This window comes from Rattus norvegicus, chromosome 19, assembly GCF_021556685.1.
Source record: "Rattus norvegicus strain SHRSP/BbbUtx chromosome 19, alternate assembly SHRSP_T2T, whole genome shotgun sequence".
NCBI lineage: Eukaryota > Metazoa > Chordata > Mammalia > Rodentia > Muridae > Rattus > Rattus norvegicus.
This window is the reverse complement of record NC_141552.1, coordinates 29,537,022-29,553,397: the sequence shown is the minus strand read 5'-3', so window position 1 is coordinate 29,553,397 and position 16,376 is coordinate 29,537,022. Positions and strand designations below refer to the sequence as shown.

Below are 16,376 nucleotides of genomic sequence, written 5' to 3'. Positions count from 1 at the left end.
TCTGCACGGAGTGGAATATCGCAGCAGGTTCCTAGGCCTGAAGGTGGAAAAGTTCACACCTTCCTGACACCGCTATAAAACACTGCAATGGTTCAACTTTTCAGCCATATCTAAAAGGCCAATTTAGGTTTATTCCCATCCGAGTTTATGGCCACGGTTCAGCGGGTGTAAACTGGTAATAGCGGGGCCGTCCAGCTCTGGGTGGATGCCAGCACAGATGTGTTCAGTCAAATGACTAATTGAAAACCTTCGACGAAATCAGCAGCTTGGCCATTCTGCCTGCATAATAAAACAGGCGAGGATCAAGGCAGAGCCCAGAGAACCCACCCATCTCATCATCAGCACCATTAACAATCATGAGTAAAGATGAAAACAACGCATGGTTTATTCTGCAAATGAAGGCCTATAACTAGATGCGTTCCCAGGGGCCCATTACCCGTTTTAATAATACATCAAGGAGCTTGAGCAAACAGTTTGTATGCGCAGACCAAACAGAGCAGGCTGTTTACAGTCGCCGCATAGAGACTACTCCCAGCACTCTGGATTTAACAAATTTATAAAGGTGCATAACATGATAGCTATTAGCAAAATTAAAAGAGAACCATTATGGACTCAGAGGCGGCTCTGCTCTCCAGCCAAACAGAAGCACCAACCCTGACTTCCAATTCAGAAATATCTGCCTCCCCCCTCCACCTTTCTTTCCTTCAAGGGAGCAGTCAGACTTCGACACAAATTATGTGCATGAATAATAAAATACCATCTAATTAAAAACTGTAGTTAAATATGCAAAAATTAATGATAATGAGATTGGCAATACCTCTGAGTACAGACACTTTGCGAATTACCCACGAGTGTTCCTTTGCTTGACCTAAACAAAGAATTCCAGACAGGCTTCCAGCATGCCTGGTCCTAGTTCCAGGGTGCCACATGATTCTGACCCATGCAGCATGCATGAGCCAAACCCGAATGGGACAGTAGTCCGGCCGGGGCATGCTCGAGCAGTTCTTGTAGGAGAGCTGGGTTGGCATGGGGGTAGGGTGGATGGGAGGGATCCTTGCTGTGACCATTGATGTTGGAGGGCAATGAGGCCTGGAGAGGAAGAGACAGGTGGAGGAACTTACTTAAGGGTATGTTCCTGAAAAGGATCCACAACCTTCTTTCCTTTCCAGGTACTGAAGCCTTTGAGAGAATGTCTTCATGACATTATGTTGCCTGGAATGAATATTGCTTCTTGAAATTCCTCCCCAGTGGGAAAGCTGCTTTTCCCCTTTGTAGACCCCCCAAGTCATTGCTACTTATCAGCATAAGTGCTTGGTCCAGGTTTCTCACACTGTTTAAAGAGGCTGCCCTTACCCCTTCTTTAATCCCAGTATTCCAGAGGCAGGAAGATTTGAGACTTTGAGGGCATCCTGGTCTACAAAGCAAGTTCCAGGACAGCCAGGGGTGTTATGTAGAGAAACCCTGTCTCAAAAAATTGTAACAACAACAACAACATGATGTTGTTGGTGATGATGATAGTGATGATGGTGAAGATGATGATGATGAAGAGGAAGAAGAAGGAGAAGAAGAAGAAGAAGAAGAAGAAGAAGAAGAAGAAGAAGAAGAAGAAGAAGAAAAAGAAGAAGAAGAAGAAGAAGAAGAAGAAGAAGAAGAAGAAGAAGAAGAAGAAGAAGAAGAAAAACAAGAACAAGAAGAACAAGAACAAGAACAAGAAGAACAAGAACAAGAAGATGAACAAGAAGATGATGATGATGACGACAACAACAATGATAAGTTAAGAGGCTTCGCTTTCAGTATTGCTTTGAGGTTCTCCTGGAAACCCGGTGACTGTGCCTTAGAGACTGACATGCCACGTGAGCAAGCCTCTTCCCTAGAGTTCAGTCCCATCCCTTGACCCCAAAGCCATGTGAAGGGTGACAGTAGTCACTGTGATGCTAGGATGGATAGTGGAGATTTCCTTCAGTGCCATAGCCTTGACCAATTCCGAGGCATGGTGAGCTTCACACGCCATTGCGATTTGACTTTCCACTGTGGAAAAACGCTGGTCTTCTCTTCCTATGAGATACGTGCCAAGGCCACAGTCATCTGACTGCTCTGGAAATAGACTCATATAATTTATAAATGATAGAATTTTGTGTGAAGGCATATCATTAGGTTCTCAATTTTATGTTCAATGCACTGTTCAGTGGTAGAGGAATATTAGACTTGGAACTCTGAGCTCCCTGGAAGATAGAAGGGAAAACCCAAGAGAGGAACCAAGGGAGGCATGTGAGGTCAGCTGCAGGGGGCATTTTTAACCTTTACTAAGTTCTTGGGGAGTGGATGGCAGGCATTCTTGAATGAGATTTAGGAACAACACAGCTATCCAAGGTGACTGCTGGCACAGGTTTTACTACTGCATAAAAGAGAAGTCTATGCAACATTTCGTTTTGTGTTAATATATACACCAATCTCTTGAAGCCAGGTTTTGCCGAACCTTAAAGTTTGGCAGAGGCGCTAATCTCTGTAGTAATGGAAGTTGAGGACCAATAGTCACATGTCAGAGACATCATTTAGGAAGCGTTTTTGGCAGAGGGGCTGGGCTTTGGGGGATGTGCATTTCTCGTGTCTCATAACCACAGCCTTTCACGCCTACTTGGAAGGTTGAGAGGGCAGGCTGTCTGCTGTGGATTGCTTTGAACTGGCTCTCGGTTCAGACAGCCAACACTTGCAGAACTTCATTGGCTGCCCATGGGCTTCGCTCCTAGGCCCGATTCCTCACACTGGAAGGGCTAGTTGAAGCCAGCCTCCCCACCCCAGTCTCCTCATCCCAACCTCCATATTCTAGTTCACTGTGCAGAAGAGCAAGCGATTTACGCAAGCTGCCGCCGTTTGCTGAGTCATCGTCTTTCGAGCATCCTTAAATGAGTATGTCCTCTGTGTCTATCTCCAGAGAACATCCCACTGGAGGAGCATCTAGCTGACTCTGTCTCTGGCTAATAGTTGAAAATGGGGGGGGGGGGTCACCTTGAGCTGCTCCTGCCTGCCTCTCCAAATTCATTTGACCTCGTGGATTTACCAAAAGAGGAGCTGCCTGTGTGCATGGCCAAGGGAAACCACTGACCACACATGCTCCCCTTGGAAATTGTTCTGGCCTAACGGGTCCCCTCCACTGCCTGGCAGGGCCTCGAAGGCAGTGACCTCACCATTTGGCTAGTACGTGAGCACTGCCACCTTGTTTTGAGAAAAGGTCTGTTTGTTTATACGAAGGAAATGAAGTACTCACTGCCCCTGGGGAAGCTCCTCCTGTGTAGTCAGTATTTGTCAGCCTGATTTCTGGAAAAAAAAAAGAATTATTTAAGCCTGTGCTTTTTCATTTCTGGAAGAGGTCAGTAACAGGCGAAGGAGAGATCTTATTAAGGGCTCTGTATTCGTAACATTTTCTCCTTCCTGGGTTGAAATACACGACACAAGCAACTTGAGGAGCGAAGGGTTTACTTTGGCTCAGGGTATAAGAAGGGATATGGTTCGTTGTGGTAGGAAAAGCATGGACATAAGAGAGCCAGGTGGCTGCTCAGACTGTATCCTGCGTCAGGAAGCAGAGAGAAGAACATTGAGGCTTAGCGGACCTCCTTCTTATCCAGTATGGACTCAGCCCATGGGATGTCCAGTCAGGGTAGGTCTCCCCCTGCCTCAGTTAAAGTTCTGTGGAAATGCTTTCATGGGCACACCCAGGGTGGCAAGTCAACCCAGTCACTCTGACATGATGAGCCATCCCCAGGGGTGTCCATTGAGGTGACACATTTGAAATCTTTTGTCAAAATACATGCTGCTTTGGCAAAACTGCTGACATAAAGAGTTGAAGGGAGGAAGAATTCACTTTGGCATATCGTTTCAGAGCGGCCCATCCGTGTCTGCTTGGCCCACTGAGTTTGAGCAGGACAACATGGAGGCTGGTGTGTGTGTGGAGAAGCTTTCTCACCTCCTCACAGAGAGGAAGCAGAGGAAGACGAGGGGGCTCAAGCCCAGGTGATATCCTCAGAGTTACACCTGGAGATGGTGCACTGAACACCTACCTGCCCATTGTCTGTACCAAGCTCAGTCTCAGGGGATGTGGAGAGGCTGAGGACCCCATGTTCAGTTCTCCACGGTCAGTCAGCATGACAGAGCAGGAGGGTCACATGGGGCATGCAACTGTTTTGAGCTTTGGCAACTCACCCAAACGGGTAGATGTCCCACAGGGCACATGATGCTTCCCTACCTCGGAATGCTGGTCTGCATAAAGAGGACCTCCAACTTCCTAAGAATAGCAGGAAGTCTAATTCTATGTGAATGCCTTCTGCTCTTGGATGTTAATATGATTTTAACTCACAGCGGGAAATTGAAGGCACCAGTCTGCTGTTTCCTCTGATATTTGGGTGGGGGGTGCTGCTTTAGTACCATGAGAACTGGATGGCACTCTTTTTCTGTCTCACAAAGAAATTAATTAATTAATTACATGTACAACAAGTAAAGACACCTTTGAACCTTTAAACCGTTCGATTCTCATTTTTCAAGGTGAAAGAATTCCTTTGTAACTAGCCAGTTACCTGGCTGTGCTGAGATGCTGGTGTGTGGGGTGTCAACTTTGCTTCAACCTTTTGTTAAGACTTTTCTGGTCACAGAGGAGGAGATGGTTAGAGAGAGGAGAGTGTGCAAAAACCCAGAACTTAGAAGCAAGCATTTTATCAGTACGTGGGTTTTTATTGAGCATCTAGTATGTGCCAGTCCATAGTTTAAGTGATAATGGTCTGATAAGTAGATTATGGTTCATGAAGTGCTCATTCTAGTACAAGTCTAGAAAAAGACTGAAGAAGTCAACAGATTTGTTTGACTGTCAACAAGTATGGAGGAGGGACACAGCAAAGAGTGACATGGGGAAAAGAGACTGGGGCAGCCTCCAGGACAGGAGAGCATCTGCATAGGTCTGTAGGGAGGTGGACAAGCATCTACATGGGTCTGTAGGGAGGTGCAAGCACACAGGAATAAATGCCTAGCTGTAGTACACTGAATGCATTCCCCATCTCTGTTAGAACTAGAGACTTCTGCAACCCACAGTCTCAATACATTCCATACAGTCTCCACTGTACCTGAGCTAGAGGCTCCTGCAAAGCTCAGGTGCAATATATTAGAATAGACTATTTCAAGAGGTGAAATGAACATTTTAGCCGGAATGGATGAAATGTTGTAATAGAAACAGGTAGATCCAGGGAGCCACTGAGATCCCAAGGAAGCTTATTTTTACCCTGTCCACAATGACCCACTAAAGTTGTAACCTACAGTTACAATACAATTTGCTACCAAATCAGTCACCAGTCAACAGGCTGTATCAGGAAAGTGGGACCATTAGTCAGCTAATATTATTCTGTGATTGGGGTGTGTGTGTGTGTGTGTGTGTGTGTGTGTGTGTGTGTGTGTGTACAAGAGTCTTGCACATGCCAGGCAGGAACTTTGTTACAGAGCATAACACCAGCCCTGTTTTAAGCCCTGCATTTTGAAATGCAGTCTCATTAAATTCTCTAAACTGGTCATTGCTCTGTAGTCCAGACAGGCCAAGTTTGGACTTGTAATTTTCCTTCTGCTGCTTCCTAAATAGACAAAGTTATAGGCCTGTGCCACCAGCCCAGCTATACTTTTAAATATAAACTTGCCCCGGAGGATTCACAGTTATGGAAATACAACTCCAAAAAAGAAAGACAAGAACTATTTTCAGTACCTTTCACTGTTGTTGTGACAAAATATATAGCAGAGCAGTTATGGAAGGAAAAACAACTGATTTGGGCTTCCATTTTCAGTCCATCCTGATGGAGAAGGTGAGTAGGTTTCACAGGGGTGGGAGTATTGAAGGAGGCAAGTAAGTGGGGATCACAGTGGTGAGAACAGGTAGGGAAAGTGAAGAGGGTTGGTGGCAGAACATAGGTACAAGTTTTCTCCTAGATCAGGCAGCTGGAGCATAAGCAGAAGCCTGCCAGCCAGGCCCCGTACACCAAATCTTAAGTACTCAAAACAGTACCAGCTGCAAACCAGGGGTTGAAATGTGAGCCTGTGTAGGACATTGAAGGGCGGTGCCATAAGGAGGTGCAAGCAGGAATTCGGAAGTACGGGCATTCTCAGGTAGCAGATCTGTGCAGCAGAAAAAGTATCAAATATGTTTGCAGAGATGGAAATGTATTGTGGTCGAAGAATCAAAATTAGAAACCAGAGCTTTAAAACTCAATCCAGGGCTGGAGAGATGGCTCAGCAGTTAAGAGCACTGACTGCTCTTCCAGAGGTCCTGAGTTCAATTCCCAGCAACCACTCGGTGGCTCACAACCATCTGTAATGGGATCCGATGCCCTCTTCTGGTGTGTCTGAAGACAGCTACAGTGTACTCATATACTTTAAATAAATACATCTTAAAAAAAACTCAATCCAATTAAACAAGAAAGAGCTGTGTAAATTCAGAGCAGGGTTGCAGACATGACAAATACACCATGAAGATTAATAGGTACAGTTGAAGAGACCCCTCAGGAATTGAAGCCCTTGGAAAAAAAGAACAAAAAATGTAAAACTGATATCAAACACAGCTCTGACATCCTGACTGCTAGGCATTCTATAAAAAAAAAAAGAGTGAAGACACACAATGGGAGAGAGGAAATTCCAAGCAAGGAAAACCAAGGATGGTCTCAGAAGTGAGGGGCATGAATTTCCTTATTGGTTGGAAGCACAGCATCATATCTCTAAGGCCTACCTTAGGCACATCAATGTGATATAACAGATCGACAAAAACAGAGACCATAGACTCTTGAATTTTCTAAGAGAAACATGAAATTATACAGTATACCAAAGATGTAGAACAATTGAATGAGATTATTAGTGACAATAGAAGATAACATATAGCCTTTAACATACTGAATAAAATGAGTTTTCAACATAAATTTTATACCCAGCTATCATACCCAAACTATCAAGTAGAATCAAGACATCTTCTATATAGAAAATTGACCTCCAGCAGACCCTTCCTTGGAAACACAGAGAAGATGCATTTTAATGACTAAGGAAATTTGGGATCCAGGAAGCAAATCTCTTGTATGAAAAGGGTAAAGAAATTTTCAGAATGAGGTAATGAGCAGCTCTACTCTAATTCTAAAGAACACTTTAGAGTGAGGCAGAAGATTCTGAGAGAAGGGTCTGCTGGAGAGAAAACAGTGGCTCATGTTAAGAGGCTCTTGGAGGAATTAATAAAGCTTTAATTATTAAAAAAGTGTTGTGTATGCATTTGAACACACACAAATATGTGTGTGTGTGTGTGTGTGTGTGTGTGTGTGTGTGTGTGTGTCTATGTAGAAGCTGGAGGTTGATGTTAGGTTTTCTGCTTGATCACTCTCCACATTTTGTTCTTAGACAGAGGATCTTTCTGAAACCTGGAGCTTGCCTATTGGCTAGACTAGCTGGCTATGGATTCCCCAGGATCCTCTTGTCTTTACCTCTCTAGAGCTCAGATGTTTTACATTGGTGTTGAGACTGTAAACTCATGTCCTTCTGTTTGCATGTCCAGGGAGATTAAAAACAAAACAAAACAAAACAAAACAAAACAAAAAACTAAGGGAATGATAAAGGCGGGGTGGTCTTTCATTCCAAGGAGAGGCACAAAATGAAATGTGTTTGTAATGCTACATATTACATGTCTGCAATAGTGGATGCAATAGCCACTTCTTAGCTGGGAAATTTTACATGATTTCATTGGGAAAGTCTGGAGAACAGAACTGGGCAAGCATGTATGTCTGAGAAAGAAAGTCAGACAAATCTTTGCTGACTAAAGTAGAAAGGCAATTTTAAAAGCCCCAAATTAAGGGATATAGAGAAAACTATAATTTTATTATTTGTTCAAAATTACTTTTAACAAATCCCAAAACTAAAATTATTGCTTTTATAGAGAGGCTTTGGAGTTAGCAGCAAAAATATCATATTTCCTTTATAAGCCTTTTATATTTAACTATTTCAGTTATGTGCCTGAGTCATTTTGGCAAACATAAAACAGGTTTAAAATAAAAGAAATGTTATAGATACTTCACATAGGGAAGAAACTTCTCAATGCCTCATCCCTTCCTCCTTTCATATTTTGAAATGGAACCCGAAATCTTCACTGACTGTTTGTTCAATTGGGAAACAGTAACAATAACAAACAATAACAAAACCCTAAGTTTTCTAGAATCTCTTGCAGCTAGCTCTTGGGCCACCAGTTAGAAAGAATGGTAGTATGTGTGATTCCTTAGATTTGTCCTTCAGGGAAGTGGCCTGTCTCTTGTCCCATCCAGCTTCCCACTGGAGCCCTAGTCACCCATGAGGATTTTGGAATGGCAGCCATGCATGGAGGAGTTGGGTTTCTACTATTCCATGTCCTGAATTAACTACTTCCAGATGTTGGAAATGAGGAAAACATTCATTCTTTTTCTCCAAAGCCAGCCTTATTTGGGGGCTGTTATATACAGATAGCTCCAACGAATACATTTGGTTATGTGACGCTCTGTGGCAGAAGGATGTCAGTAACATAGTTTGGGGCATGAGTATCTAGAGGGTGGCAGTGAGGTCAGAGGACAGGGACAAGAAAGGAATAGATGAGGAGGGGCCACATAAGTACCAGGGCCCCAGCTCTGTGGAACTGAAATACAAGAAAATAGTTTCAAACAGGAAATCTGCTAGTTACATGATGACACTCAGCTCAGTGCCAGTTCTGATGTGGCTTGTGCCCTTAAGGGGAATTCTTGACAGGTATCTGCTTTGACCAGCTTAGACACAGAGTCACACACAGTGGGTCCTCTTGCATTGTGCACATCTCCTAGAACCTTGGGTCAACCATGCTGCATGAACTACTCCTCTTGCTTTCCCTCATTTTATGTAGGAAAGTCAGAGGTTCCTGAAAGTTATACAAGTGACTATGGCTATATGGATGGAATTGTAGTCTGGCTTAATCACAATACCCAAGGACAAGATGAAAGACTACAAACTGAGGTTCCGTAGCAGGAAGAAGAGAGAGATGATCCCTTAGCTTGGGGAGAAGAGTCTGACCCATACCCAGCAGACTGACAGGCAGCTGAGTGTAGTACCACAGTACAAGTGCAGGCCAAACAACACCAACCGTGAGTGGCTGCGTCCAGCTGGAGGAGGGAGGAAGTGGGAGCCAGGGAACAGCAACGAAGGTATGGAAAGGTGATTGCTGACTATAGGGCATCTGGAGGAACCACCCAAGCTCTGTAGGACACAAGAGCCATGGGGGTTGTGTAACCTGGGTGCTTGCTTTCCTCTCAGTACAGGATTTTGGAAGGTGGACTGTCCCCTGTATGAGGTAGGGTCACCTTGGAGGGTCTGCTTGCCTCCTCCTAACATGCTCTCTGATTCTGTTTCGTCTTGGAGTGTATCTGATCTGGTTTTTGGCGATTCCATAGCCTTACAGCACATTGTCTCACCAGGCCAATAATATTCAGGTAACACAAAACTTTAACATATTTAAGCGAATATTTAAAAACTTTGTGTTCTGAAAAGGGTATTTTATTGCCCTTTTTTTTCTTCAAGCAGGAGAGATTGAGGCCTGGAACCAGTTTCCAGGAGGGACTGTCATTGCATCAATCCGGAGAAAGGTTGAGTCCCGCACCCTCCCTCATCCCCACCCCTCCTCCTGCAACCCTTCATTCTCTGCAGCTAGGCTGACCTGGGAGCACCTTTGCAGAACACAATGCTGTTTCGATTGCCAGCTCCTCTGTGGCAGAAGCTGGAGGTCAGATGAGACTTCAGCCACACTCACAGGATTAATGATGAGCTGGGGCGGGAGGCAGGGGGGAAGGGTTGGGTGGTGAGAAGTCTGGAACTAGCCCAGGATTGCTCAGTAGAAGTACTGAGGAATGAGAGACAAGAACCTTCTGCTGTCAGCTTGCTCTAGTGGAGAAAAAGCAGTATGCTGACAGTCAGGGAACCTTGTGTGACATTGTGGGTGCCTACATCATTTGAGGGTTGCTCTTTCTTCAACGCCAATATAAAAGGCGTAAGCACTCATCTGCAAGGGAAGGGGACCCTCATGCCTCTCTCCAGCCCTACAGTGAACTAAATTGCCATGGGTCACCTGCTCTTTTGACCCAGCCTCTATCAGTCACAGTCCTGACCAAAAGCTTTAGGTACATGGGGCCAACATCTCCTCAACATTTGTGCACACTGAGATTAAAATGGAGAACCAATGACCAGAAGTAGCACTTGACTTTAGAATTCTTGAACTCTTCAGAAGCAGGCCTACAGCTTCCTTTCTCCTGTCCTAGGACCTTTGCACACAGAGAGAGGCTCTTCTTCATGGCTGTTGACATCAAATCCGGCTCATGTCCACATGTGGCCTAGCTGTTTGATACCTAAAGTACATACACTTTGCTCCTGCTAACCCTTGGAAAGCAAGAAACCAGCCCAGAAATGGCATTGGGAATCAAAATGGGAATCTCAGGGTTTTGGACATATCTAGACAATGGTTACCACACTATGACAAACATGAGATCCAGCCACCAACCTACCAGTCTCAGAGGATTTGTACATTTTTTTAATGATTGAAAAAAAATAGCACACAAGAATATTTGTGGAATATGCAAATGGGACAAACTCAGAAATCTTGTGTGCACATGAACTCTGAGTCCCAGGGAGGAAGCTGTGTCTCCATACCACCGGCTATGTCATTGGCAGAGCATGACTGATTGGCCAAGTGTCGTGTCACTCAGGAAAACCCTCACCCCCTCTCTTATCCACTTACCTCCCTCTCTCAGATCACAGATGCCTCAAGGACTCCTCTGGCATTTACTATGCAGTCATTAGGTCGCTGTCTTTTGCTCACTGGTTTCATATGATGACAGTCGTGATAGCCTTGAATTAACCTTTAAAAAAAAAAAAACACTGCTAAATTGTAGTACAATTCACACAATAGCATTTGCTGTCATGGCTGTTGTCAAGGTCAGTGACAGAGGGGCAGTCATGTCCTCCTGCAGCAGTCACCACCATCTGCGTCCAGAATTCTCTGCTTTTCCCAATTTGATATTCTGTCCTTATCAGACAATTTCTCTTCATTCCTATCCCACCAGTCCCAGCAGGTACCTTTCTACTGTTGGCCTCTTAAGCTTCACTTCTCTGGGTAGTTCATGTACAACACTCATACAGTATGGTAGTTTCAATTAGAGTGGCTAATCTAGTTGAACATTTGGTCTCCATTTAGTGGAACAGTTTGGGAAGGATTGGGAGGGTGTAGCCTTATTGGAGGAGGTATGTCATTGGGAGACTGGCTTTGAGCTTTCAAAGAAAAAAAAGCCCCACCATTCCCAGTGTCTTGTTCTCTCTGCCTCGCGTGTATGTCTTACGATGTACCTGGCTGCCGCCATGCTCTCTGCCATGATAGTAATGAACTTTCATCCCTCAGGAGCTGTAAGACCCCAGTAAGCTCTTCAATAAGTTGCCTTGGTCATAGAGTCTCGTCACAGCAACAGAAGAGCAACTAAGACACACAGAATCTGTTCTTTTATCTGTTTTCACTTCACCTGACATGATCCATGTTGTAGGCTGTTTCAGAATTTACTTGCTTTTAAAGGTTGAGTAATATTCCATCCTCTTCCCGTAGGACAGTTTTGATCATATATTGATGGGTCTTTGTGTGGCTTCCTTGTGGCTGTTGCGAACAAGGCTCCTGTGAAGCAAGATAGATACATTTGTCTTGAGAGCTATGCTTCCGGTTCTTTGAAGTATATGCCTAGAAGCAGAATTGCTCGACCCTCGGCGATTCTGTTTTTAATGTTTTGAAGAATTACCACGCTATCAGCCATAGCAACCATACCATATAACCTTCCTACCGACAGTTGCTAGTATTGCATTTTTTAAAGCCAGAGAGGCTCATGGAATCCTCTTGCCTGAGAAAAGTGCCATCCATCTTAAAACAGACAAACAGATGAACAAAGAAACAGAAACCCCTATCTTTCCCTCCAGAGCAGTACACTTCTGTCTCTGCACACAAAACAATGTGTGTTCGGCATGTTCTAAGCCCTAGGTTTGATGTACAGTACTCCAGCCCCCGAAGTTGCCCGCCTCCACCCCACCCCACCCCCAAAAAACCCAATGCGTAATCCCAGCACTCAGGAGACCAAGAAAAAGAGAATGGAGAATCTAACTTAATTCAATCTAAAAATTTAAACAACAAAACCAGAAAACCCCTATGGCTTCTGTGTATTCAAGGGCATCCCCCAGCAGTGAGATCAGAGTACAGGTTCTTCTCTGTTTTTCCAGCTCAGCCTCCAAAGCAGCCAGGCTTGCAAATCTCTGCCCTTGAACCACCAGCCTGCCCTGTGCTCGCTTTTAAAATAACTTGTCTTTTGGCTTCTGAAGCACGAGGGCTGTTCTAGGGACCAAACTCCAGGAAGCAATTGACATGTCCCTGTATCATGAGTGGTGTTGGGTGCAGGGGTGGTGACATGTGGCTTCCTGGTGTGATAGCGGGTGTGTGGGAGACAGACGCCATCTGGAGAAGGGGGATGGGAGCCAGCACTGGTAAGCTGGTCACACCCTGTCCCTTCAGCACCTTCTTCCTCTCAGACATCTACACTCCATCCCAGGCTCTCAAAGCTCTGTTTCTGGGTGGGATAGATGTCTTCCAGGATAGATTTCTTCCAACCTACCTTCAAATCATAGTCTCAGCCTTCGGGGTGCGGAAATCTTCTTTGTCCTCCATGAAGCCCAAATCCTGAGTTCATGGAAGTGAACTCCACAATGGAGTCAGACTAGAGCTTCCCGAAAGGAGTTACACTTAGTTTCCTGCAACTCCTTGGAGCAGAAGCCCTCGGGAGCAGGGCTGGGTTTTCGTGTCTTCCTAAGAGGAGTAGATGTAAACGGACACTCTGGAGACGTTGGACTCCACATCTCCTGGATGGAATGAATGAACCCAGTGTGCGCTAAGATCACTGAAGGGGTAGACTTCCCCCTCTGAGACTGGACATGTAAGTTTAATTGTGAAGAATAATGACTTCAAGACATGCTAATTTGTTGTGTACAATATAAATCAGCAGAAGTCCATAGAATCATGTTTTTAATGAAGACCCCAAATAAAACGTTCTTTTACATTACAGCAGATGTTTCTTAATTCACTAGCAGCATACATTGGGGTATTAAGATTATTCCTTGGTATTTTATTATGAAGAACATACTTGCTTCATCAATTAAGTGGGCCATTAAAGACATAAACAAGCTTTTATGCCCTGCTTTTCAACAGCTGCTGGTGGCCTACCAAGTGGTAATCCAGCTTTCAGCAAATATTCTTCAGCTCCAAGACGCAAATGCATTTAATAGGGCAACTCCGGGTCAGTCCACAGTCTCTCAGATCCCAGCTTGCGGAAATTCTTCCACTGGGAAATGGACTGACAGGGTGTACTTGGGCAAGTTGCTTCCAGAATGTTCTGAAAGGAAAGGGCGAGCGTGTGTGTGTGTGTGTGTGTGTGTGTGTGTGTGTGTGTGTGCGTGTGCGTGTGTTTAAAATAAATGAAATGTGCATTAGTGAATAAATGCAAGAGGAAGCACACATTATGAAGAGAGAGTTGATGCTCCACACTCTCGAAAAATGTGGTAACATGAGCTTTGAAAGAAATCAGCTGAGTCTGTTTTATGCCACAAAGGACATGGAGAACAATGTAGGTCACAGGCCCCTTCAGTCACTGGAGTCCGTTTGAGCGAGATTTGACCCCGACGTGACAATGTTCCCAAGGTGTACAGGAGGGGCTTTGCATCTTATAACTGGGATGGGAGCCAGATAAGATTTCCCTCTCCTCCACCTTGCACTTCCTAAAGATAACAACCGGGCTGAGAAGGATCGGGGCAGGCAGCCTAGGAAGTGCTGAGGCCTGTATTATCCTTGGCTGGTCGGCTCCTTGTTTCCTATGCCAGCAGTGGCCCAGAGGGTGCTAAGCTTCACCTTGCTAATGTACACAACGACATCCTCCCCAAGACACATGGTGAAGGAAAAAGGCGCTGGGGGCAAACCCCTGGAGAAATGTTCAGCGAACCTGGGTCTCCCTCAAGCTGAGAGATGCTCAGACACCAAAGGATTTGTTATGCATAGGAAGCAGGAAAGAGAGAGAGAGAGAGAGAGAGAGAGAGAGAGAGAGAGAGAGAGAGAGAGAGAGAGAGAACTACAGTTCACAAAATGCATCAGCTAACAGGGAGCCACTGTCACCATATATAACTCAGCAGATCTGCTGGCAGTCCTATCTGCAAGCCTTGGGGAGGGCACCTGGGTATGTGCAATGCACTGTGGGGAATGGAGGAAGGCCTTCTGCCTTTTGTTCCTTTTTTAAAATAGGGTTTAGTCATAAATTTTCTTTCCCTTTTTTTTTCTTGTGACCGACGAGGGTTTATTTTTCTTTTTGTGTTCTGGTTCATTTTGCAGTTGGACGCACCATTGTTCTGGGCTGGCAGAAAAAGGAGAGGGGAGAGAAGGCAGGAACCACATTGTGAGTGAACTTGGCCAAAAGAGTTAGGAGGTGACTTCCCCAGGAGACAGGGACTCCGCAGTGCATTCTGGCCATCAATCCTCCCCTGGTCCCAGCTGCAGTACTCCTGTGCCCTGATAGGACCAGGATGTCCCCACTGTGGCCTTTGATTTTCATGCTCACCTGATTGGAAAGTGAGGCTCTGTGTTCTTTTTCTATCGGGCTAATTTCACTGCTCTGAGGAGCAATGTTTCCAATGACATCACACTGGAAACTCCATCCCATTGGGCAGTCTGCATTTCTGAAGACAAAATAAACACAGAAGCCTCCTTTTTATAGCATTGTCTGGTGTCTCCAAAACACATGCACACACTCTTTTTTAAGCACGTCAGAAAGGAAACAGGCTAACCAGCCCGGCAACTTTATAACCTTCTACATGATTTTAAATTAGTATTAGCCTATTAAAAAAGAGCCACAAACAACAAACAACACACACACACACACACACACACACACACACACACACACACACACACACTCTTCAGCCGGATTTGCACAGCCGACACATTTCACATTGTTTTGGACATGAGAGCACTTAGAGTCATGTACAACAGGTCTGTCATGTTATCATGGCAAGCGTGTTCTAATAAACACCGGGTTGTTCTGTGTTGCTTTCTTTCTGTCACAATAATAGAAATAGAACACCATATATCACTGTAGAACGCACTTCCACATAAATGCTGATAAGCACAAAATATTTTTCATCATTTACACTTCAACTGTGCTAATACACGGCAGGATAAGGGCTGCATCCATCATTTGTCTAACTAACCTTGCTGTAATGAATTTTTAAATGTAATGGTTTCTGTCGCAAAGGAATATCATGCATAATGTCGAGTGACACCACACGCTGGCCGGTGGGTGGGTTTTAAAATGTAAATGCAACTTCCTCTTTAATTAGATTTATAAGAGGCGTCCCTTCCATCCGGCTCCTGCTCCCTATTATTTAAAGCAGGAATAGTGGAAGCGAGGATACCTGAGACCAAACGGCTTCCTTCTTGACCTATTCACAATCACTTGCTTATGGGAAATGTGTGTGTGTGTGTGTGTATGCTCATGTGCACGTGTGTGAGTTTCAGAACAGCAAAGCCCTTCCAAGTAAGATGACAGAAAGGGCTTCTGTCTCCAGCAGACTCTCTACAACAGCGCTTAGGATAAGATTTAGGATGAGGGGCAGCATGAGGGTGTGGACTAGGGGGATCTGGGTCAAGGGCAAGTGCGTTTCTTCTCTCTCTCTCTCTCTCTCTCTCTCTCTCTCTCTCTCTCTCTCTCTCTCTCTGCTTGAAATAACAAATAAGCCGACTTACCAGAGAAGAATCATTAAAAATAATTTGCACAAGCTTTCGGTTGTGCGAGCTCCCTTTTGATACAGTATTTCCTCCCGTGCTTATCACTGCGGACATGTTCGCGCCATATGGAAGCGAGCCGGGCTGGGAGCTCCCACAATACCTGAGTGGTTAATTAAGAGCCGTTGCCCGGCCACAAGAAGCAGGCTGGAAATCCCTCTTCAGTCTCCGACAATGAGTAGCTTTTTTAGCAGCAGAAGTCGCCAGGGACAGCCAGAAGCGAGGGTAATTATTTGAGATAACATACAGCTGAAGACAGCATGCATGAGCCCAGGGCGGGCGGGGGATCTGGGGGAAGCCATGTGCAGTTGAAAGGAGGGCAACAGCAGAGAAAAGTCTATAATAAAAAGGTCAACATCTCCTATTTTTCTGTACAGTGTCGACAGTCTGTAATGCCTTTTTAGCATGAATGACAACGGATTCTGTCTTTTTTTTTTTTTTAAAGGGGGAATATCTTATTTTGTATTCAAACTTTGCAATTGTG

General features: G+C 44.8%; 1 long non-coding RNA gene across 2 annotated transcripts; it reads right to left on the bottom strand.

Annotated features, from left to right (window-relative positions):
- Positions 1–361: 361 nt before the first annotated feature.
- On the bottom strand, positions 362–16,173 carry LOC102555119 (uncharacterized). 2 transcript variants are annotated; one of them, XR_015643550.1, is made up of 6 exons: positions 15,854–16,173; positions 14,670–14,787; positions 11,556–11,701; positions 10,781–10,901; positions 3,266–3,315; positions 362–1,089 (listed from the first exon to the last, which is right to left on the bottom strand). It is a non-coding gene; the product is annotated as an uncharacterized LOC102555119 (long non-coding RNA). The 2 variants fall into 2 exon arrangements; XR_015643551.1 differs by lacking the exons at positions 362–1,089; positions 3,266–3,315; positions 10,781–10,901; positions 11,556–11,701 and adding an exon at positions 13,074–14,465.
- Positions 16,174–16,376: the final 203 nt, after the last annotated feature.